At 35.6% G+C, this 24,290-nt stretch overlaps 1 long non-coding RNA gene across 2 annotated transcripts in view; it reads left to right on the forward strand.

Annotated features, from left to right (window-relative positions):
- Positions 1–14,418, forward strand: part of LOC140700583 (uncharacterized) — a 29,456-nt gene extending 15,038 nt beyond the window's left edge. The window contains exons 3-8 of one of the 2 annotated variants that reach the window (XR_012078993.1): positions 1,416–1,485; positions 3,247–3,452; positions 5,680–5,750; positions 9,970–10,020; positions 12,421–12,545; positions 14,316–14,418. This is a non-coding gene — a long non-coding RNA (uncharacterized lncRNA). Of the gene's footprint in view, positions 1–1,415; positions 1,486–3,246; positions 3,453–4,102; positions 4,333–5,679; positions 5,751–9,969; positions 10,021–12,420; positions 12,546–14,315 lie in introns of those variants that run through there. The other variant, XR_012078995.1, reaches the window with a different exon arrangement.
- The last annotated feature ends 9,872 nt before the right edge of the window (positions 14,419–24,290 follow it).

Raw genomic sequence — 24,290 nt, forward strand, 5'->3', positions numbered from 1 at the left:
ACCAATCTCACAACCTTTCTTAATGGTTAACACATTATTTTTAGCAGTGCTTGAAATTTTAAGTTGCTTTCTTTCCCTTAGTTCTGCTGTAGTGCTGGTTCAGACTGATTTTGGCAGACCAGAGCCTTGCTGGCAGTGCTCCTCTTATGGCTCTGGGAACTCATTGCTTTGCTGCAACAGCACTGAGTCTTCACTTTTTCCCTGCTCACGTGTATTACTGCTCCAACAGTCACACTGGGAGAGGCTGAAGCAAACACTCACACATCACCTTTCCGTTAGGATGCCCGAAGAGTCACTTACTGCCCTTTTTTTGTTTTTTCTTAAACTGTAATGTTTACAATTTAGGGTAACATTAAATACCATGCCCTCTGTTGTAAGATGAATGTGAATGCTGCCATGTCTATTCTAGCTGGAAAACTAGCAAAATATATAAGCTAGGCATTTTATAAATACTTGAGGATGGAATCTTTGGGTAGTTTCAGTGCAATACCCTAGAAATGTGAAGATTCGATAGCATTAAGGAAACGAGGCTAAATACGTCAAAAAAATCTTTAGTCCATTGTGCTTAAGGTATTGGCTTCAACCTACTATATCAGAAACCCCTACATAAACTGCATCAATTTTTTCTCCCTTCAAATAGAAATTTCTAGACTGTAATTTGCCAGACATACAGATTAAATAGATTTGAGGTAGAGTTCATAAACTTGTATTTTTAAAAGTCTCTTCGTGTCATTCTTGGGTAAAAATTACTTTAAGTTCAACTGACCCAGAGGACAGCACCTCCTTTGTAGGTCATACTGATATATCATAATGATAAAGCGTGGCGTGCTATGCACCAGGCAATATTCTAAGAGTTTAAAAATGCCCTCTTGCCTGGTGGCAGACTCATCTGAATCCAGACAGGATACCTCCAGAGTCTGCTTTTAACCACTGTACCATATTTCCTCTAGCCTCATATGAAATGCCTAAATTGTCAGATACTTGCAATAGAATAAGCCAGAGCATTGAAATTTGTCGTCCTGCATTATCTTTTAGTATTTTGAGTCAAACTGTCTGCAAGATTCTCTGAGTTGAATTTCAAGCATTGAAATATACATTAATTAACCGATCACCTAGAATTGTGCCGGATCTTTCTAAATGATTTCCAAAATACTAGTTTCAGGGAAGCTTGACAGCAGAGAAGGGAAATCCCAAGAGCCATGCGGGAGAGTCAGTCTCACAAATATCAGTAGGAAGTGTTGCAACCTATCTGGTGACTTTGGAACCCAGGGGTGGGTTATTAATATTGGCTATGGTGAACCTTCCCAAATTTCCAGGGCTCCAATGGAGAGATGCATGAACCACTTCACTCCAGGGCTGAATTCAGGATAACAGAAACAGTGTTTTGTTTGTTTGTTTGTTTGTTTGTTTTCCAGGAAAGAACACTTTTTGCTGAAGTGAAAGCTTGCTGAAATGGTGAAAGGCTCTTGGGACTGTCAACTAAAGGTAAAATAATAAATTCAAAACATTTGTCAAATAAAATAACAGCAACTGCTTCCCTTGAGGTGCTGACATGTAAAATAAGGGATACCTATAAATATGATCCATCTCCACCCTTCTCCTTCCAGAGGCCTCCTGCCACTCTAACAGATTAATAGTAAAATTATAGTTGGCTGAAGAAACCTGATTATCTTAGGAGCCCTCACTCCCATTTTCTAACCCGTATCATATTCAAATATAGTAGCAAGTAATTGAGTTATGGGACGGAGGGCAGGCACAGATCACTGAAAAGCCTCTCCATGAGCATTCAGAAATTGATAGTCTTCAAACAGAATTCCATGATTATTCTATTAAACAATCAAAAGCATCCTTGTAGCCACAATTAAACATACAGCATTGCGGCTGTAACTGAAAATAGTAAGGGCAATGCCATTTGTACCAAAACTGCAATCTAATGCTAATGTATGCTGGAGCACAAATTCTGGAACCAGACCACCTTCATTTATATCCGGTCTCTACCACCTGTTAAACCTGTGGTCTTGAGGACATCACTTGACCTCCCTGTGTTTCACTTTCCTCCTCTGCAGAATGGACCTGATATATTGCTTACCTCATAGGGTTAAGGTGATGATTAAAGAATTGACACATATAAAACTCTTAAACAGTACTTGACATATAGCAAGAATTATACGTGCTAGTTACCGCTGTACTATTACTCATCAGAAAGATTCCCATCTAAGACCTAGGTTAAAAAATGGTACAGGCTGCATGTTCCCCAAGGCTTTAGAAGCAGAAGCAATCGCTGTAGGTCTCGGTAATAACGTTCTCCATGCTAAACTCTAGTATCTCCATCTTCAAAATGGAAATAGAAGCATCTGCCCTTCCAGCATTTTAGAGTTGCTGTGATAATTAAATAAAATAATATTTAGGAAGAGTTTCTGAAGAGCAATAGCGATGCAACTTAGCAGTGTGTATTATTATTATTTTGTAGGAAGCCTAAAGGAGAGGGCAGATTTTGAATGAGGAGCTAGGGAAAGAATTTCCTACCACTTCTGGGAAAAAAGTGCCCAAATAAAACCGAGTCATCTTTGCACTGTGTCAGTGAGCAAGCCAAAATTCACCTTTTTTTTAGTAATTCACTCTTTTTCGTAAATGATAAAAATCAGAGTGAGAGAGAGAGAACTCACACACCCAAATATGAATTAAAAATTCTTTTCACTTACTCTACTCCCACCATCCAGGATATGAAAGTGTCACCTTCTGGATTACTGAGCTGCCTGTCAAACCCCTTAGGACTGTGGGAGCTAGTCCTCCCTTTTATTAATAGCCTCTCAGTGTTACAGTGCAACAGGTTGTCCTTGTAATAATGAAGTCCTAGTCCCTGTATTCTTCCTTTCCCCAAATGTCTCAAACGCCAAAGGAAAACAGCATTTTAAAATAATTACCTCTAATTATATAAAGGAGAGAGATTGTGTACGTGTATGTATCTCACATGATACACAGTTTTCATCAATATCATGATCACTATCATCATAAAATTTTTCCTTTTCAGGAAAACTTAACTCCCATTGTGTTTTTGGTATAAGATTTTATTTGCCATAAAATATCTGCAGTTGGGTCTTGGGTTCCCTTATTTTCTGTTTTTTGCTATTTGGGTTTTTTTTTTAATGTCATCAAGTTTCTGGTTGAAGCATTAGATCGTTTTATTAAATAAAAACTGTTACAGATTTTAGGTTATTTAATTGAAAGCCCTTTCTGGTTTTGTAGATGACCCAATGAAACTGAGGAAGAGAAAGGAGTTGGTATGAAACTTCAGATGCAGACGGTTTTGAATTCAAATTTTTTACCTCTCCTGGTCCTGATTGACTGAGCTATCCACATAGGTGTGACTGAATACATTGTGTTTAATAACTTCAATGGCTATTTTAAAGAATGTTACCTTACTATTTTGAGAAGAAGGTTCAGAATGACATGTAGGTATCATTGTTTTCTGTTACTCTGTTCTGTACTCAATTTCTAAGCTGATTCATTAGAAAAGAAAGAAAGAAAGAAAGAAAGAAAGAAAGAAAGAAAGAAAGAAAGAAAGAAAGAAAGAAAGAAAGAAAGAAAGAAAGAAAGAAAAAGAAAGAAAGAAAGAAAGAAAGAAAGAAAGAAAGAAAGAAAGAAAGAAAGAAAGAAAGAAAGAAAGAAAGAAAGAAAGAAAGAAAGAAAGAAAGAAAGAAAGAAAGAAAGAAAGAAAGAAAGAAAGAAAGAAAGAAAGAAAGAAAGAAAGCTGTCGCACATTTTTAAGGCTTTTAACAATCTATTAGACAGGGATTCAAAGTTTCCCGGAGCAGAAACTATTCCACAGGTGTAGGCTGGATGCTTTAGTAGATAAAATTCACCACATTAACAGACTGTTTCGACAGTTTTGGATAGCAAACAGGCTTCCAAATCAGAAAAAAACTAAGTTTAATTCTGCATTAGTCTCTGTTCTCACTGAGCATGGTTTTCCTAATCTCTTAATCAGGGTGATAAAAGATTCTAACATCATAGAGTCATTTAGAGGTTAAATAAGGAAATATATGTCTTCTAAAATCTAAAATTGTGTAAAAGCAAAACTTTTTCTTCCTGGGTACAAAAGGAATCAGGAAAACTAACCACACCACTTCCAGAGACTGTGAAATTGTGTGTGGCGTTTCTCACATGGTGTGGCACTGTATGCCTACGCGTAATGGTGAAGAGCCTCATCTCTGGAGTTTTAGAAGACAGATACAGCACTTTGAGGGTTCCAGTTTTATGCCAGAATTTTAGAACCTCCAGCCGGTTCTGGAGCTCACTTACTCTCTAGGGTTTCTGCTTTTGCTTTACTTTTGTCTCTGATACTGGTTTTTCTAAAATGCCTGCTCAGTAATGCAGTAACTAAAATTTAAAATATATTTTATTTATAAACACTTCATTGGTTTTATTGGGATGGTCATTCGGGGTGTATAGACTGTCACGCGACTAGAAATGAAAGTCTGCCATTTAAGTCAGAATTCAATAACAGAATACCTGGTTGTGTAGAGATCTGTAAAAATTGACATCTATATAATTTTAAAGAAGGTCACTATTCCACCATCCAATGGCTGATAATTGGCTTTACTGAATGTCACACATGTTCAAGGAAATACACTTTCCCTTACTGTGTTACTCTTGTGCTCTGAATCATGAGCTCTGCTCTTTCTGAGTTTCCTTTACTCCTTTCTTCCAAAGTAACACCTTCAGGTCTTAAGCCTAAAATGTATTTATCTTCTAACTCTTCTCAAAAATCTGTTTATTTATTTTATCATAGACTATGCACAACTGGTTGAATAAAAACTGGGGGTGTGAAGAGGGGAGGGAGGGTTCAGTATGAGTTTGTTACATTTGGTTAAATCCTCATTATTGTTTTTCCTCTTTATATAGGCTACTTTGCTAAAAACAGGAATGACAATAAATTTTATGTTTTTGAGCATCTTTATGCATATTTTATCAGAATTTCATTATCTCTGCTTTAAATAATGGTACAAAAATGAATGCTATATTTTTTAAGTTTGTTTTATATTATAACTTAGGGTCAAAGTAAAATCTCAGAAAATTACATTTGCAAATGTTTGTAACTGATACTCAAAATAACATTAAATATTCAATTTGGAACATCTTTTAATAAGCCCATCACCTTTTAGCCAATAAAGTGAGGAATATTTTTATGGACTACCAAAAAAACTGCACCTTTTCATGTCATCCCTCACTTCCTGTCATGTCACTCACACAGAGAACCACAGCAGACACGCGCTAATCAAAAAACTCTGAAACACATTCACTCTTCTGTTTTACAATGAAATTAATGGACGCTGAATGACAATTTTCCATGTCCTTTATCTTTATCATGCCAAGAGTTAGCACATGTCATTGTCACTGTCGCTTTTTTGAATCCTTTTTTTTTTTTTTTTACTGGGCGGATATGTTGGCTGATGAGGGCAAGAAAAATGATTTCCGGTAAATGAAATGCCTGTTGGAGGGGGCGTAGATATGATGGACAGGCGGGTTCTGAGGGTCTCCCTGGCAAAGCTGTTAACTGACTTCCAAAATCATCTCTTCATTTTACAATTATTCAGCAAATCTCTTCTCACAGTAAAGAGATCCCCGTTGCCGCTTAAAAAGGCCACGGCATTGATTTCATTCCATTTCACGCAACAGGAGCAGCTTGCTGATTCGATGAAAAAGCAGTCAGCCCTGCAGCCGGTTGCTTTTCACCCGCCATTTATAAGGTGAATGAAAATTTCATAGTCATGCTCTCTGTGAATTTTTACTTTTAAGGTTTGTTGGGTAGCAACGTTTTTTTCTTTGCCCTCAAGGAAATCAATTTGGAGTACTTGTTTACTATACATCACATACACATGCTTTGTTTGAAATTTAAACAAGACCTCACTAGACTTTTCTTTTCTTTTTTTTTCTCCCCTCTTTGGTGGTTTGCCTACAATAAATGGCTTTCAGCTCCCCAGGGGATGTTTTTTCTAGTCTGCTACCGCTAGGGCTTTCTGTCTTCCGGAAGCGGTCAGGAAAATCCAAACTGGAAATTTTTATTTTGGACAAGCAGGACCTATTTCTGAACCAGGAGGATTTTTTTTTTCTTTCTCTGAATGTATGTGCAGGACTTCAACTCCATTTTGAATAGAAATCCAAGACCAAGCTTCTGAGAAAATTGGTGACACATCTTCCTGGTGGGAGAATTGATCGTTTGCCTTTAACTAGAAGTTTACTTCCAGATCTTTTTCAGATGGTATCTTGTCATACGGAAGCAGTCATGACAGTGTGTTAAAGAATACCGCCCCTAAACCAATAACTACTTGACACGGCTCATTCCTCTGCTGACCTGCTGTGGCTGCTAATAGCCTACCAGCAGCTATTGGTGTGAAAGATTAAACCATGAAGACAGGAAAAAAATCTAACACTCATGATCCCTTCATTTCAAAACTGTCAGGAACGGCATTAAACCAACTTTCCTAAGACTAACCAGCTGCTGTGTAAATAGAATTAACCTTGTTCACTTAAGGATTATATAATGTTATGTTATGTTGCATTTTGTAATATACAGGAATAATTGCTCTAAGATTAGTTCTGATTTGGACTTCCTTATTGTAAAACATATTTCCTCTTTATATTATATGCATCATACTAAATCAACTTAATAGAAAAAAATAGTTCAATGTCTGTCAAATACAAAAATAGGCTTGTTGTCTATGTTTTGTTTTCATACACATGTCTTTTTATAACCTCCAACAGAAGTAAAGGCAATTTGGTGTACAACAAAGTATTGCTAGTCATTCAAATCATAAAGTCTATGCTAAAAAATTAAGGAGTTGTATGAAACTAAAAACTTATACTGTTTTTCATAAATACTTTGACACTCTCCCAAATTATAGACTATGTTAGATCAGTTAAACATATTGGGTTACTGGAGTTCAATATTTTGAGGTATAACTTTGTGTGCCGTACCCTAAATTTGACTATGACTTTCTCTGTAGGGGACAATGCTTCTCTTTGCTTAGAATCTATTCATTATGTTTTTTGTTTGTTTGTTTGTTTTTGTTTTCTGCAAACCTGATTGGACACAAAGGGAAAATTAAGTGGTCACAATGAGTACAGATATTTTAAATTTATTATTCTACAATGGAGAAAAATGTATTGAATTTTAACAGTAATTAAACATTTTCATATATTTTAAAGCATTTTAAAATATTTCATTTATCTTAAAGCATTTTTCTGATCACATTTGTTGAAAACTTGAGGGAAAATTATCCTAAATGTTTAGAGTTACTATTAATTAAAATTTTCCAATCAGATATGTCATTCATTCTCAACTTCTTCCCCATAACTTATGGCCTCAAAGGAGAAATGCTGCCACTCTTACCGAATGAATGCTGCTGACAATGGTGTTTTCCTTTTCTACGCCGCTCCAAGAAAATTTCGAATGCAGATTCCTCCCCCAAAATCACTTTAACTTGGAGAGCACTCAGTGTGTCTGAAATGCCTATTTTGGTCCCTGCCAGGAGGATTCCATCAACTTTTATCTGTGTCACTTACTCTTCTGTTGACTTAGCATTTCCTGAAATACACTCTTCACTGACCTAGTCCTCCAGGAAGCACCACTTTAGCATGGCAAATTACCATTTTCACTGCTGCCTCAGCGTTTCCGGCAAAGACTTTTTTTTCCCCCTTAGTCCCTTCTGTCAGAGAGCTATGGTTTTGAGGTGGACTTAGAAGTTCAGGACTATTACAGAACATAATGACAGGATGCCCTCAAGTGGTAACACTGACTCTACCCAGAAAGCTCTAAGTGGTTTACAACATGAAGACAGAATTCATCCTATGGCCTCCTTAACAGAGGTGGAGAGCATTCCTGACAGCTCAATAAATGGGGAAGACTGTGAAAGCTGAATGGACGAGATCGAAAAGGTATTAAATGTACTTGAAAGGAGATAACGTGTATTTAACCAGAAGGATTTCTCTGCATGTCTCAAATTACCACTCCTTAAAATATTTCACGGAACTCTTCCTGTCAACCACTGAGTATTAACAGTATCCAACTGGCCGTGGATATTGTTTAGATATATTTACTAGGATCATTGACCTCAAAAATGGCATGTTTCACCAAGATCTAGGCTTTACTAATTAACTACTCTGAACTTTATTTTTCTCATCTATAAAATCTCAGTAGAATAGATGTGTCACATTAAAACAAATATATGAATATCATGTAGAATGGTGTCTGATACAAAAAAGGGACTTATGGAAGAATAATTTGAATCCCATTTCATTGCACACATTTCTCATCATCAGTGATATCACAGCCGGAAATTTGGCGCACAATTCAGATGAAAAAATGGTGTCTCTAAAGGGCCAGAAAGACTGAAATGATGGATCAACACTAATGTGATGAGACGTAATAAATCCCTGAGAACCACAAGCTGAACATTTTCCCAACTCAACTTGTTGTTTTTCTAGGTTCCAAATCTGTGCCTTTTATTCCAATAACTTTTGTATTTTATTCTGGTAAATTGACTATTCTGATTATTTATTTTCTTTATTTTGAGGGGAGTAATTAGCTTTATTTATTTATTTTATCTTTTTTTTTCTTTAGTGGAGGTACTGGGGATTGAACCTAGGACCTTGTGCATGCTAGGCATGCACTCTATCACTGAGCTACACCTTCCCCCAGTAGATCTATACTCTGTGTTAGTCTGCTAGAGCTGCCACAATAAAATGCCACAGACTTGGTGGCTTCAACAACAGAAATGTATTGTTTGCAATTCTGGAGGCTAGAAGTCCAAGATTAAGGTATCAGCAGAGCCATATTCCCTCTGAAGTTTCTAGGTAAGGAATTGATCCAGACCTCTCTTTTGGTTTTTGGTAGTTCTTTGACTTGTGGCAGTTTAATTCCAGTCTCCCTGTGTGTGTACCTGTGCCCATTTTTTTCACTTTTTATAAGATTAACAGTTGTATTGGATTAGGACTCACCTAAATGACCTTATTCTAACTTGGTTACCTTCACAGAGACTATTTCTAAATATGGTCACATTCTGAGATGCTGAGATTAGGACTCCAACATAGCTTTTTGGGGGAACACATTTTAACTCATAAAGTGATAAAAGGTTATTATGATGTGCTTAACTTAATCTCAAAAATTCAGAAATAAATATATATATACACATACATATGAGAGAAGGATAATAACAAAACAGAGAAAATGTAAACAATTACTGAATTTAAGGTATAGGGTAGTTTCCTATATCAATTTAAAATTGTACCAAAAGTTAGAAATGACAAATTATTAAACCTTTTATAACCCACTGGAAGTCCCACTAGACTTCCCTAAGAAGGCAAGAGGAGGGTTATGAAGTTTCAGGTTCTGTATGCTTCCTGGATGCAGCGTCCCTGCCTTTCCTGTAGTAGGAACCAATTTTCTCTTTTCAGAAATCTCAGCATCCTTGCAGCTTCAAGGACAAACAATTATTCTGAACAACAAACACTTAATAAGAACTAAATGAACACTTTGGGACTTAAGAACTGTCTATTGTCTTGCATCAATCTGTGAGCCTGGGTCCAGTCAGAGCTTGTCGCCTGGTACTAGAAACTGTTTGAGTCTCTTCCATCTTCCAAGTCCTTCTATGAATGAAATTCCATCTTCATATACTCATCCCTAAAAAGAAAGGAACCTGACCTTGAAGACCCATCTTAATAAATAAAGAAATTTGTTTTCACATTTCCCCAATATTCGTTATCTCTTTTAGCTAGCTAACGTCATAGTCAGCCTACTTCTAAGATTACTTATTCTGGTTTGAACGTACCTGATGCTCAGTATTTTACTGAGTTATACAGAAACAGAATTGGTCAATTTATGCTTGAAATACTATACCTTTATTTTACCACTTGAACTGAATGAATTCTTTGTGTCATTATATTTCTCTGGTATTTCTTTTATCTCAGCTTCTGAAGGTGGCCTCAGAACTTGGAAATTACCTCAGTAGTTGCACCCAGGTAAATTTCTCCCACATCTGTCTCCTAACCCCACTTTTCCTTTCATAAATCAATTCAGAGTAAAGTAGCACATAATAAACATAAGATGTCGCCCATGTTAATTTTTATTAAATGAGGCTATTCCTGCATACATAAAACATAGAGGGAAATTAATAAATGTGAAGAGCAAAGTAACATATGTTAAAAGGACACAGGGCATGGCACATAGTAGGTGGTCCAGAATGTATATTTAATGACTGTGGTGGAATTAACTGGATCTATGGTCAGGAAACCAATAGGCTTCCTCTTAAATAACCAAGTCATATTTGTTGATAGTGGTTGCTGGCAATATGGTGTTGGGAGGGATTCTATGCCTCTTAAGGGCTCAACTAAATGACTCAGTTAGTAACTCTGCCAGGAAGTAGGAGACCTGGTTGCACAGGTAGTGCATTGTTGCCTTTCCTATTCCAGCTTCTATTCAATACACAAAAATAATAGTAGGATGTCTTTGATTTAAGTGTGGACTAGATGACCACCAAGGTACCAGTCCTACTGTTGCATGTTTCTCTGTTTATCCGTGACACATGTTAAAGTGAAGAGTACAAGGGTTACCATTTATTGACACTTACTCTATGCCAGGCACTGTGTTAGACATATCAGTAGCTTTTATTTATATTTTTATAACATTCTTATAAATTATATTATTAAACCAATGACATATAGGAGATAATCAGGCACAGAAATGTTTAAAAAATTCTCTTCAGTCTTTAAAGCAATTAATGAATAAATTTGACCTTATATCAAAAGAGACCATCTTGCTTTTAACTCAAGGGGTGAGATGATTAATTCTGTGTCAACTCAGCTGGAATGTTATTCAGAATGTAAATGTGATTCTTGGATAAGATTTATATTTAAATAAGTATATTTTTAGTAAAGTGGGTTGCCCTCTAGAATGTGGATGGGCCTCATCCAATAAGTTAAAGATCTGACTGTTAAAGAACAAAAGGCTGACCTCCCCTGAACAAGAAGGAATTCTGTCAACAGACCATTTTTGGACTTTTCATCATCAGCTCTTCCTGGTTCACCAGTAGATTGTCTCTGGATTCAATCTGCAACTCTTTCTTGGATCTCCAGATCAACTCTCTCTCTCTCTCCTAGCCTCCACAGTTATGTGAGCCAATTGCTTAATATAAATGTATATATCTGTATCTATCTATACCCCTATCTATCTATCTGTTGATCTATCTATCTATCTATCTATCTACCTATCTATCTATCTACATACATATCCTATTGGTTCTTTTTTCTCTGCAGTACCCTGCATTAGTGAATACAGGTGAGTATTTTCTGGTTATTGTATGCTTAATGACTCTTTAACTCTACACTCATTTCAAACACTATGTGCAACCACGCATCATTAAATTTGAGATCCTATGAGGCAAAACAAAAACAAACAAGAATTACACTTGTTCTGGCCACCTATTGCTGTGCAACAACTCGTTAGAGTCTTGAAACAGCAGTCATCACTATGTTATGTTTCATGCTGTCTTGGATTCTGCGGGCTAGGAAATGGAGATGGACTGAGATCGGGAGTTCTGGTTTGGGTTTTCTCATGCAGTTACAGTCAGATTATGGCTGGAGCTGGAACATCAGGTGACTGGAACAACAGGGGCTTTCTGGGCCCGTGCAAGTGTGTGTGGGGTTGGCATGTGTGCATACATGCACGTGTGTGTGTCTGTGTGGTCTCAAAGCTCCTATATGTAATCTCTCCATGGGGCTGCTTTAACCTTCCTCTCAGTTTGACAACTGTGATAGTGTTCACATGGCATCTAAGGATTTCAAGTGTGATTATTCCAATGATCAAGGCTGAAGCTACACCACATTTTATGGTCTAGCTTCACATGTCACTAATATTATTTCCTTTTGAACTCTATTGGTTGAAACAGCCACAAATGTACATCCAGTTTTAAGGAGAGGGAACATAGATCCCTATTTCAGTGAAAGGAATGTCAAAAGAATTTGAAGACATATTTTAAAACATCCATGTTATTAATTGTATCCCTTCCTTCACCCCTTTCTTAAGAAGTGTAGCCAAGTTGTGTCTCTAAAGCCAGCAGGGAAACCGCAGCTCCTTAGCCAATCAGTGCTGGTTCCTGGATTGCTAGTATATACTAGTTACATTATGTGCTAATCAGGAAGCTATTGTGCTCTTAGCCCCTTGGAGGTGGTGCCGTGTAGAGAACAGGAAACAGTATAACACTGATTCTCTAAGCTCAAAAGCTTAGTATTTAATTGTGCAGTATATGGTCTTCCTTTTCCTTCCTCATCTATTTTTTTAAAGTTCTAAAAGTTGTGGGTGGCTTAGTGGTCATTTGGTTACCATATTCATGATTCTGCACTAAATTCATTCTCTCCAAGCAGAATTCCAAAATTTTTCCATGTCTACAGTTTTATTAATTTTTCTTCACTGTGAAAGAATGAGGTGGTATTAACGTCAAGACATCAAGCAATTACTTGGCTTCCCATGCAGTAGCACATACCAGAAGGTAACTTTAGCAACTGTAAACTTTCACCCCAAAGATGAATGACAAAACAGATTCAGAGGATTTTTACAGTAATTTCAGCCCAAGTAAACTACATTAGTCATAATATGAAAAAAATCAGTTATGCAAAAGCTAAAAAGTTATCAATGCCTTTGTTCTCTGAGAATAATGGAAGTATTCTACTAGTCAGTTCTTGGAAATCAATGTATCAGTACATTTTCTTTCTTCTGTTTTCCATAAATTAGAGGTCAGCAAATGCTTAAGTCATCAATGTTACTCCTGTATTAAATAGTCACTGTAAGATATAAGGCTTTAAGTAATATGCTGAGAGGAAAGAGGCATTAAGCAATGAAACTTCAAGGAGAAAAGAAAGGAAGGATAGAAAGAAGGAAAGAAAGAAGGAAAGAAAGAAGGAAAGAAAGAAAGAAAGAGAAAGAAAGAAAGAAAGAAAGAAAGAGTGAGAGAGAGAAAGAGAAAGAAGGAAGGAAGGAAGAGAGGGAAGGAAGGAAGGAAGAGAAAGAGAGGAGGGGAGGGAGGAAGGAAGGAAGGGAAAAAAATGAATGAATAAGCAATATGCAAATGGAATTAAATCAAGAGAAGGCAGAATAGGAAAAGGAAAGAATCAGAAATGAAAGAGAGGACTGGGGAAATGAGAGAAAGAAGGCAAGGGAGAAGGAAAAAAGGAAATGAGTGGATTAAGGTGCATGAGATTAAGTGTTATCAAAACCCCTATTCTTTCTTTTGAAGTCTTGCGTTCTGTAAGAGTTATAAGAAAGATATGGCAATATTGCAGATATAGGTACTAGGTTATAACGTGATGCTATTTTCTGAGTTTTATTTAGAATTATGCAGGGGATTTTTTAGACATGATGATTGAATATATTTAAAATAAACAGACATAAAACTTGTTAAATATTATCTAGGATACCACTAGATCAGTAGGAACTGCCAATCACATCCACATAAGTGTATAGGAACTTTAGAAGATAAGGATCCTCCAAAAGAAAGACCTATAGCTGAACAAGGTGCTTCTATGAAATGCAGTTGAATTCTTTGATGGGACAATTCATTTATTGGGAAATCTGAACATATTTCACTGAGGGTCCCTTTCCCCAGAATGAAAGTAAATTATATTTGTGAAGATTCCTGTAATATAAAGATGGGATAAAGGGGAATCCCAAGAAGACATTTATTTCAAATGCTCAGTTGAAATATTTCTTTATACAGCCCTGACAGTTAAAGAGCTTAGAAGCCATTACTCCTGTCTTTACAGCAAGAAAAACTGAACAAACCTGGGGAGATAGGAGAATGCAGAGGGTCAGGCATTCTTAGAACAAACAAAAAATGGAGGAACACTTCAGACCTGCTCCCAGCAGATCCATTCTGTAGGAAATGTTAAAAGAAGTTCTTCAGCCAAAGGGAAAATTATATGGGTCAGAACTTGTAGCTGCAAAAAGGAAGGAGGGTCATAAGTGAAGGAATCAAGAAAGGTAAATTTAAAAATTATTTTTTTCTTAATTGATCTATAAGGTAACTGTTAACATAATAATGACAATGTACTGGGTAATTGCATGATATGGATAAATAAAGTGAAAGACAGCAATGTCATAAGTTACAGGAGAAAAGAATTGGAAATACTCTGTTATAAGGTGCCTGCATTAATGTGAAGTTATACAATGTTGTTTAAAGGTAAAACTATTTACAAAGAAATATGATTGATATGCCAAAAGGCAAGATAAAATAAAACTATATAAAATTTTCTATTAATTCCAGGTAAGACAGAAAAAGAAGGAGAACATTCCCTTGTATATTAGTCTGGACTCTGTTATTATATCACTTGTTTTTATAAATAAAGTTTATTTTGAACACAGTTGAACTCATTCATTCACATACTATCTCTACTACCTTCTTGTTAACAACACATAGTTAAGTAGTTTCAATAAAAACCATATGGTTCCCAAAGTCTAACATTTGTTATCAGAACTTATACAAAAAGTTCTATCTTGGATAGAACTCTATTATCCATAGTCAAGTTTCTGTAATTGCCCCAATATTATTCCTTATAGCTACTTATTCCAGGATTCAATGCAGAATCCTTCACTAATTCAGTTGCCCTATTTCCTTTGTCTCTTTCAATATTTTTCTTAATCTTGACATTTCCTAAGAGCATAAACCAGGCGTTTTATAGAATTCCGTTCTATTTATGTCTAGATTTATTTGTGCATGTTTAGAGGAATATCAGAAGTGATATGCCCTTTTTTGTGCATCACATCATAGGACGTTGATTTTTCTCAATATTGGAGATTTCAACTTTTCCACCATGAAGTTTCCTTTGTGTCAACTAGGTAATTTGTGGGGAGATATCATGTTATAATGTAATACCTTGCAAGTCATTAAAAATGTACTCATTAGTTTGAGCATCTAGTAATTAATTTTCTTATTAAATCATTCCTTCTATATTTTTCATTTAATATTCTACTGTAAGGAAGAGCTTTGCTCTCTCTCTGTCTATTGATTAACTGATTGATCTATTGATACAACTGTAGACTCGAGGGTTTTTATTTTATTCAGTGAGCTGTAATACGTTATTGCCATTATTTACATCAGTCCTCAAAATTTCCCAGTCTCGGAGAGGTGGAGCTCTCTCAAGTTGGCTCCTCTGTGCTTTTGATAAGTTCCCATCATTCTTAAGTAACTTTATTAATTTCTTATCTATTGATGATCCAGATATTCTGCCCCAATCCTGGATTTAGCTTTTTCTCCAAGAATCCATAGTTATTGTTATTGGAAAGCAGGATTTGGAAACAATTTGCACATTTCTAATGAATTGACAATAATGGTTCTAGCCCTGCTCAACATACAGAGCTGGGACATGTGTGCACACACACATGCACATGTAAGTATATATTTATATGCACATATACAAACATATTTACCTATTTCTACTTCCTTCTCTCTGTATGTATGTGTTTGTGTCTGTCCACAGAAACACAGGTATATTTGCCTATTTCTCTCTCTCACTGTCTCCCCATATGTTTGTATGTGTATTTACATATATATGTGTGTGCACTTATACACATATATGTATACATGTATATGTTTGTTTATGAAATATGAGTACATTCTGAGGTATTCAGTTCCACTCCAGCACTGCAGGGTATATTTAATTTTACACTTTTTTATATCAAGAACTTTTTTAACCAATAGCAAGAAACTTGTCTCCCGTTATCTTTAATATATTTACTCATTTCTCAAGTTAAAAATACATAAAAAGTAGTTCCTGAGTTCTGAACCAATATCATTATTTAAAAAAAAAAACTCTGCTAACTAAAGCCCCAAATTTTGTATACCTCTTTTTAATGGGGGGGGTGTGAAATTTATGTATAATGATATGAATAGATCTCAAGTGTACTGTTAGATGGATGTGACACCATCTACACCACTATCAAGAGAGAACCTTTCCAGCCCCCACGAAAATTCCACTGTGCTTCTTGTCAGCCAACACATCTCCTGAATCCCCACTTTTCTGACCTTTTTCCCTCATTCATTATGTTTGCCTCTTTTAGAACTTCCTATAAATGGATCCATACAGTATCTAGTCCTCTGGCTGCATTTGTTAATCATAATGTTCAAGATTCATTCCTGCTGTATACGCGTCAGTAGTTCACTAAGTGTATTTCTCTGTATTGCTCTATCATATGTGTATACTACAAGATATTTGTTCTTTTGGAATAAGAACCAACTATATGCTTTTCATTAGAAGTCCTCTATCTGTGCAAACTCAAAAAGAAGACCCTCTCAGAGCAGTCACTGCCTCTACTGGTCTTGGTTTTCCTTGTGGTATCCATGAGTCTATGAGGAAAGGGCAGGGAAACCTACTCTGCATTTCATTGTTATTTGGCAGTACCTGTTACTCGGCTTGCTCTCTATTCTAGTCCAAAACCCAGTATTCATTCAGAAAGAAAATTGTTACCACATACACACACAAATGGATGTCTTCAGAAAATACAATTTACTGTTCAGAAAAATCACAGGAACTCAGCTCGGTACAGGCTTAAATCTTTGAACTTTCTTTTCTCTATCAACATTGTTACGCCAAATTTTATCACACTGGCATGAAGGGATAAGCTATGTCCTTTGCAAGAAGTTTTAATACGGTGTTAAATAAAGGTAAATAAGTTAAAAAATATTTATTTTTTTGATGCACACTGTGTCTGGAACTTTAGCGTGCTAATAAGAATTACGAATCTTCATGGAGGAATGTGACAGTGTTCTATAGCACTTTCCAAGCTGGTTTGGGGATAAAACTACTTTTCCCCTAATTGGAGAAAGGCAGGTATTTCCACAGGCAACCGTTCTACAGGAATCTTCTTGCACAAAGTCTTCCCTCATCCAGGTATGTGATGGTACTTAATTTCCTCATTCCTTTGAGAGTAAGATGGCATTTAATTATCTTCATTCCTTCTCATTCCTTTCTGATTAGGTCCGGATACATCCTCTGTTGGACCCTATTTTTTTTTTTTTTTTTTTTACTTTTCTGATAGCCTCATGCTTAATGAACTCAACCACTGTTAACATTTTAAGCTTTGTTTATGGAAAATTATTTGCTCATCTATGTCATAGCCATAGATAATTGTCTCTTTATTTAGCTGAATCTTTCTGTACTGAGCTTTTATTATTCTCTACCCTTTGCCCAGGTTCTCATCCATATCTTCACAGCTTCCTTGCTCTTTTCTCTCTCAAACCTATTGACTGTCCCCTTCAGCTCAGTACTTAGCAATCCAAATGCTCATTGAAGTCATTTTACTTTTAGAGATTTAAAAAAATTAGGTTGGACATCATCTCAGGAAATGTTGAAAATCTCATTTTCTTCCCCAACATTCCTCTGAATATCTAGTGACTCTGAATGTCCTGTGTTTGCCAAGCTCCAAATTTCATTTCTGCCTCATTTCCTAAAATTCTTCTCTAAAAGACACGAATATGTGATAGAAGCTTTTCCTTGATTTGACCAGTCCACTGTCCAAATGTTCAGTCTGATTTCTACCATTTTCCAATTTAATACTTTTCCTTCACTTCTTTTTGTTTTTAAATTCACCCATGTATCTCCCATATTTTCTGAAACTTGATAATATTTTAAATATGTATATAAAATGCAACAAAATGAAATGTAATATATAAATGCTAAGTTGTCCTCTAAAATTCAAGCACCCTGGATCTAGACCCCGTGGTTTCCTATACACTGTTATTATGATGATATAATAATTGCTTCTTCTAGAATTAAAATATCCAGATTTTCTTTTCATTTGATTAATGAAATGCAAATCTACTTAATCTGGTATTATTATAAAAATATATCTTATTGATAAATAATATCATAGATTATTAAAATAGAATGATCAAATCAGTAAAAGAATGATTTCTAATCAGTTATATTAACCAGAAGAAAAGTAACAGCCAATTGGTAAATTTTTTTTTTTTCCTTTTTCAGAACCTATTTGCTTCATGCATTTTCTTTGCGGTCTTAAATTGAAGCATGAAAGAGTTATTTGATAAAGTATCATGGTTAAATTATGATTCAGGAAAGCTCTGGCACAGTGGATTTTTATGACTATCTTAATTGTGGAGCTAATGCAAGCTATAGATTTATGCTGATTAAATCCAGATGGCTTTCTCTCTTGATCCTTAGAAGTTTAAATTGTCAGTTACTGATTTTCCCTTTCCTACTGTGTATTCTTAGTAACAATCTCTCTCTTCCTTATTTTGAAAAGATATGCCACTCTTTGTTTTACATTTGGTTGAAATTTTCTGCATAGTAATGTTTGAGTTAATGATATTTTAAACTTACAGAAAAACAACAGAAAGCATGCTTTAAAATATCCAAAGTCTCCTTTAATACCAAAAATTCTTATACTTACAAACAGTAAGACTGTTCCTTTTATGATTCAAGCTAATTATTTGTTTGAAGAATCAGAAAAATAAAATTGCTGAACAATCCAACTTTATCTGTGTTTGTGTTGACTACATTGAACTAAGTTCTTTGGAAATAAAATCTCATTGCTTTAGCCAAATTTAATTTTGAAAGTTACATGTGATAAAAATGGATCCCTGATCCCTACTTATACAACCAAACAAATAAAAAGAAAAAAAAATAGAAAATTTCCGGGCTGAAATGGGTGTTCTAAGTGTAGTTAAGTGATTGCTGAGTAATCTATGGTGTTACAGCTAACTCTTAAAAATACATAATAATTAGAACAGATTAACCATGGCTATTTCTCCAAGACTGGTAACTAGTGTCAATGCTCACTAATACATGAAAGCAATTAATTGTGGGGTTCTTTTGGCAGTTTAGATTGTATACAAAATGGAAAACATCAAATAAATACAGATGAATAAAGAATTAAGTGAAAACAAAACGCTAATGTCTTTCTTCAGCTCAAGCAAATGAGGATGCATGATTTTGACGATGTTCCATATGAAGAGCTGTCTCCAAACAGGGTTTGATTTTCTCTCATCTGATGCTACTTTAGTGAATCAGTCTCACCTCCCAAAATACTTTTCTTGAATAAGACTAGCTTGGTTCCGTACTCATAATGACTTTTGCATTAGAGGCCGCTGAAAGAAGTTTGAATTTTCTTTTAAGAAGAATGAATGGTGATTAGAGAGATTTCAACTGGTCCGTAACATAAAAATAGAGATTCTTATCTGTCCTCCCTACTTTGAAAAAAGAAATTAAATTCAGATACTATGTTCTACAATGAGAAAACACAAATGCTGATTATAAAACTCAAATACCTTATAACAATATATTTTCATTATGGTTTAATCTAGAAAATAGAGAAAAATATGAAAAATGTGAAAATAGAGAAAAATATGAAAAAAATTGAATAACAAATACATATTTTATTTGTTATTTGGAGAAGTGAATTCATTTCTTTCCTGTATTTTTATAATAACAGCTCTAAGATCACGCTATACATTGTTGTGTGCACTGTACTTTTCATTTAATATTGTACTCGGTTATATTCAGATATCATGACTAATGCTTGAAAATATAGTTTTTGATACCTACTAACACTATTTCATAAAAAAGAACGTATTAATTCCATGATTTTGGAGCATTTAATGAGTTTCTAGTTTCATATATTTAATAATAGTTTCAGACACAATTAATTTAAAAAATTAGATACATATTTCTATAAATGGTTTCTTACTAATTGTATAATCATGGTTAAGATTCTAGGTATGGAGTCAACGTCTATATTCAAACTTCAGTTCCATGACATGGGAGCCATATAGCCTTAGAAAAAGTATTAAGGGATCTATATCTGGAGGTTTTTTTACTTGTAAATGAGCATAATGATAATAATAATTATACTTCTTTCATATGGTCATTAATGGATTTAAATGAGATAATACCTGTAAAGTGTTTGGCACACTGCTTGACACAGTGATGCTGAAATCATCATCACCATCACTATTCGTCTTTAGATACCATCGTTTATAACAGAACTCTCTTGACAATGCAAGTTGATAAAATGAAGGCTCTGAAAGGTCTCAAAATCAAGTACTTATTATCTACTCAACACATTTCACCAGAGAATCCTTTTACTAATAGCTATTCTTTTTAATTAGTATTTTGTAAAATAGACATGTAGTAATTTTACCATAAATAAAAAATTCTATAGCATTTTTTTCCTGGACCTTTGTGTCTGCCATCTGGTCCAGTGCCGATATTAATATTTGCCACTCCAATTGTGCTGTTATAAAAATCCACAACAGTAATCTTTTAACTGAGACACTCCAGCCAGTTTCTAACCACCAAAATCTGTCTTAATAACTATTGACAGATTCATATTCTAAATGTCCAGTTCTAAGCACATCAAAGACCCAGGGCAGTCTCCTTCAAAGAAACTTTCACTCAGCACTCCCAATTTTTCACATGCACCCAAGCATTTCCATGACCCAGTAAGTCATTTCCTAACTCTGTTTTCACTGGTGAAAATATTTTCTATGACCCTAGAAACCTGGGATAAAGGTCCTATAATTTCTTGCCTATCTTTTTTGCCCCAATTTTTCCTTATATCCAAAATATCGCTTACATTCTCTTCACAAGTTTGCATCCTGTCTTTCCATTTAGAACTTGCCGTGTTCTTCATTAAAAACATTCCTATCTTCTGTGGGAGGAATACAGTTTCCTTACTTTAGCTTCTATGGCTCCTATTCTCTGATTTGTATTCTCATACTGGGTGTGCTTCTTATGGATCTGTATTAGTTCTGATCATCGTTAGAGTATTTTATGTACACGTCTCATCTCCATTGCAAAACTGTAAGCTTTAAGCAATGTTGCTGATCCATATGATCTTTGTAGCCATCACAGCACCAGAAGAATGTTTTCCAGATGTCAGTTGCTCAAGGATCTGTTAAATATGTAATGATCTAGCCCTATATGAAGGTTACCACTACTTCTGCTGAAAATCCTACAGGTCACTCTCCTATCTCATGTATATAGATAATAAAATTGGCAAAGTGTTCTTATCTGGAATTCATAAATGCCCCCCCAAAGAACAATATGCTATTAGCTTGCTTTAGGCAGCAAAGATCTTTTTGAAATAAATTTAAAGTGATTGAGGAGCTAAGGAGGTTTTCTTAAGTATGAAATTTTTATGAAAGGACCACTATCTAAGCACGAGCAGAGGTCAGAGCCTCCTTTATCTGCCAAGAAAACCAGAAATCTATCTAAGACTTTAGTGCAATTATTGGACTTAAAGAGCGTGAATGTGTCATTTCTAATGTGATTAAGAGACTATACCAGGAATATTGGATATCATAATTGTCAATTAACTTGAGGTTCCAATTATTATTCATTATCTCTGTTTTCATAATTGTGTCCTGGAGGCTTGGCTTTTCCATGAATTACTGAAGGTGATTCTATTTTTAGGAATTTCTGATTTCCTGGGTTTAACTAAGTGGTACCTCATTGTGCTAACAAATGTATATAAAGAAAATATTTCGAGGAAATAATTGTCACTGGACAAACAAGATGAAATTGGATCACACACCTTCACACCTGAGTAAAGAAATCTGGGAAGGAAATGCTGGCGCTTAAACCCCGATACCTCCCTCTGGAGTCCTGTGGGCGGCACAGTGAATCACAGCCCTCCTTTGATTTCTTTTGGCCTGTTTGCTCTTATCTCTTTAGAGGCTCAGAACTCAGGAAAGCCAAAACTCCCTCCCTCATTTCTAAAACAGAGAAAGGGAAGAATGCCTGGAATTTGTCAAGAAGATCCTGAAATTAATATTATTGTACATCTCATTTTCCATCAACTTAAACCTAAAGTCCAGTTTCCTTTCTAAACAAAACCTTTCTTTGGAAAAGGAAAGCCTCTTCATTATTATCACTGGTGAATATGACAATACATTTTCTCAGGTGAAAAGTATATTATTCTTTTTCTTTATACTCGAAATCTGATCTTTGTACTTGGGATTTCTTATTTTGTACTCAACTGCAAAATTCAAAGGTCCATATTCTTCAAAGTCAGTATGAACAGGTCAAGTTACAGCAGAGGGTATAGGAGAGAGGAGACTTGGCTCTGGCTCGCTCTGGCTCTGGGAGGCCGAAGGTATTTATGCATTTGCCAAACCCTCTCTATCGGAAGTCCCTTCTCCTCCTCCCTTCTGCTATTCCCCTCTCTGCTTATTACAATTGACTTTTAATGATGACTTTGTAATGTTCCTTTCCTCAATATTCTAAAAACGTAAAGACAGTGTTTTTCTTACTGTCGTCCCTTGCTGAGATGCTACGAATGGGATTGTCTGCTGAGATTGCTTTCCTCACTCCCGCACTCCTACTGCCTTCACTGAGCAACTGATAGAAAAAATATGTGTGTGTGTGTGTGTGTGTGTATATAATTAGAATACTCATAACTAAACTCTCTTAGGATGAGCCACTCGCAAATAGGGCCCTGCTTATTTAGGCTGCATTCCTATCCTTCCTGTGGGACCGGTGTTTCATGCTGGAGGCTCAGTGTGCATGGAATGCCCCTGAAGTACTTGAATTTGCAAGAGAGGCCCGGAAATCTTGCAAGAACTGTCTTTCCTTTTAATTTCCTGGTGCTTCCTGTTTTCTATTAGTTTTCAAGCATGAATCCCTTAAGTGAGGAAAAGCAATCGCATTTGTTTAGGAAACATTCTCCCTGCCCAACTTTCTTCAAGCAAGGTAAGCGCAATCTTGCCCTGGTTACTCTTAAAAGCTCTGCTTACTGTCCAGATGATGTTTTATAAGATACCATAATAATGAGTGCTTGCTCTTTCTCTGTTTCTCTGGAAAAGGCAATTTTTTTTAACTCTTAAATTAATTAAACAAGGAGGCCACATTAGACTGAGGTGGATCTAATGCAGGGGGGTCTACGTGAGCAAGCTAAAATCTAAGCCTTTAAATATTTCAAGACTACTGAGACAGGACTTAGGCCTTAAGCTATAGCCAATCAATAATTTTCCTACTTTGCTTCTGCTTTTTCCCTGTTAAAGTCTTTCCCCAGCTCCTGTAGGTGAAGCCCTCTTACCTACTTCCGGTTTGGAGCTACCCTGCTCCAATATATTTCTTAGAAGGTTTTCCACAAAAAAAGAAGCAAGGACTGAATAACACTCGGTTGATTAAACCCAGTTCTTTTCTCATTCTTCTACTTTTATTTCTGTGGGTCTTTTGGTTTGTGTTTTTGCTTTTTGCGCTGTGATTTTTCTTCCAGAGTGACCTTCGTCTCCTGTTCCCTTTTTTTCTCTTATAATGTGCTCACTGAATACATACTTATCAAGCACCTTCTATGTTATTTGGTTTTCTTCTTATTCCTCCTATAAATGATAACTAACCGTTTATATGAGGCAAATATTGTGATAGGCTTAGAGTTCAGCGATAAACTAAGCAGATGTAAACCCTGTCATCAGTGAACTTGCAATCTGATGATGGGGACTGTTATTAAACAAACAGACAGAAACACATATACACAAAGGATAAGTGCTACACAATAAAAGGGTGGTTACTATGCGATAAACGAACAGAATATGCCTGATGGTAGAGTGTTTAATCCGGGAAGATCTCCATAAGAAGATAAAACTTGGATAGAGCCCTGAAGGATGAGAAAGGAGCAAAAGAGATAGATATAATCAGGGCCACTTAGATGGGCCTTTCACCAAGCACAGGGACTGTTAAAAATGAGAATGATATTCTCCTTGCTTTAGGGCATGCAAAACTCTCACTTCGATGCAGAACACTCAAAGATCTATATTTCCAAACTTGACTTTCCCTGAGTTCTGCTACACACCAGAGAGCTCTAAATGGAAGGCTTTTAGGTCTATTGAATCAAATCCATCATCTACTCCCCAAAGCTATTCCCTCAAAACTCACACGTGAACACAGGGATGGATTGGTCTGGTGTGTCTCCTTGAAACCCTCTATTAAAATATTTTCTAAGATATGTAAAAAAAAGCAAAAATTGACAACAGATCTATGTATTAAAAATTAGTAAGAACATATGTCCAGTACAGATAAACCTTCTAGCGGTTCTGTGAGTGTTAACAGACTGAGCAACATAATTCTACAAGTGGCATATGTTTCAATCTAATGCAGAATGAGATGTACTCTCAAAGAGATCACAAAAAGCTTTTGCCTTTTTTTCTTCCGTTTTGTCTAATTGAGGAATATAGAGGGTGTGCTTGATTAGAAAATTGGGTACTGTTGGAAACTGAAGGTGT

The sequence above is a fragment of the Vicugna pacos genome, chromosome 2 (assembly GCF_048564905.1).
Source record: "Vicugna pacos chromosome 2, VicPac4, whole genome shotgun sequence".
NCBI lineage: Eukaryota > Metazoa > Chordata > Mammalia > Artiodactyla > Camelidae > Vicugna > Vicugna pacos.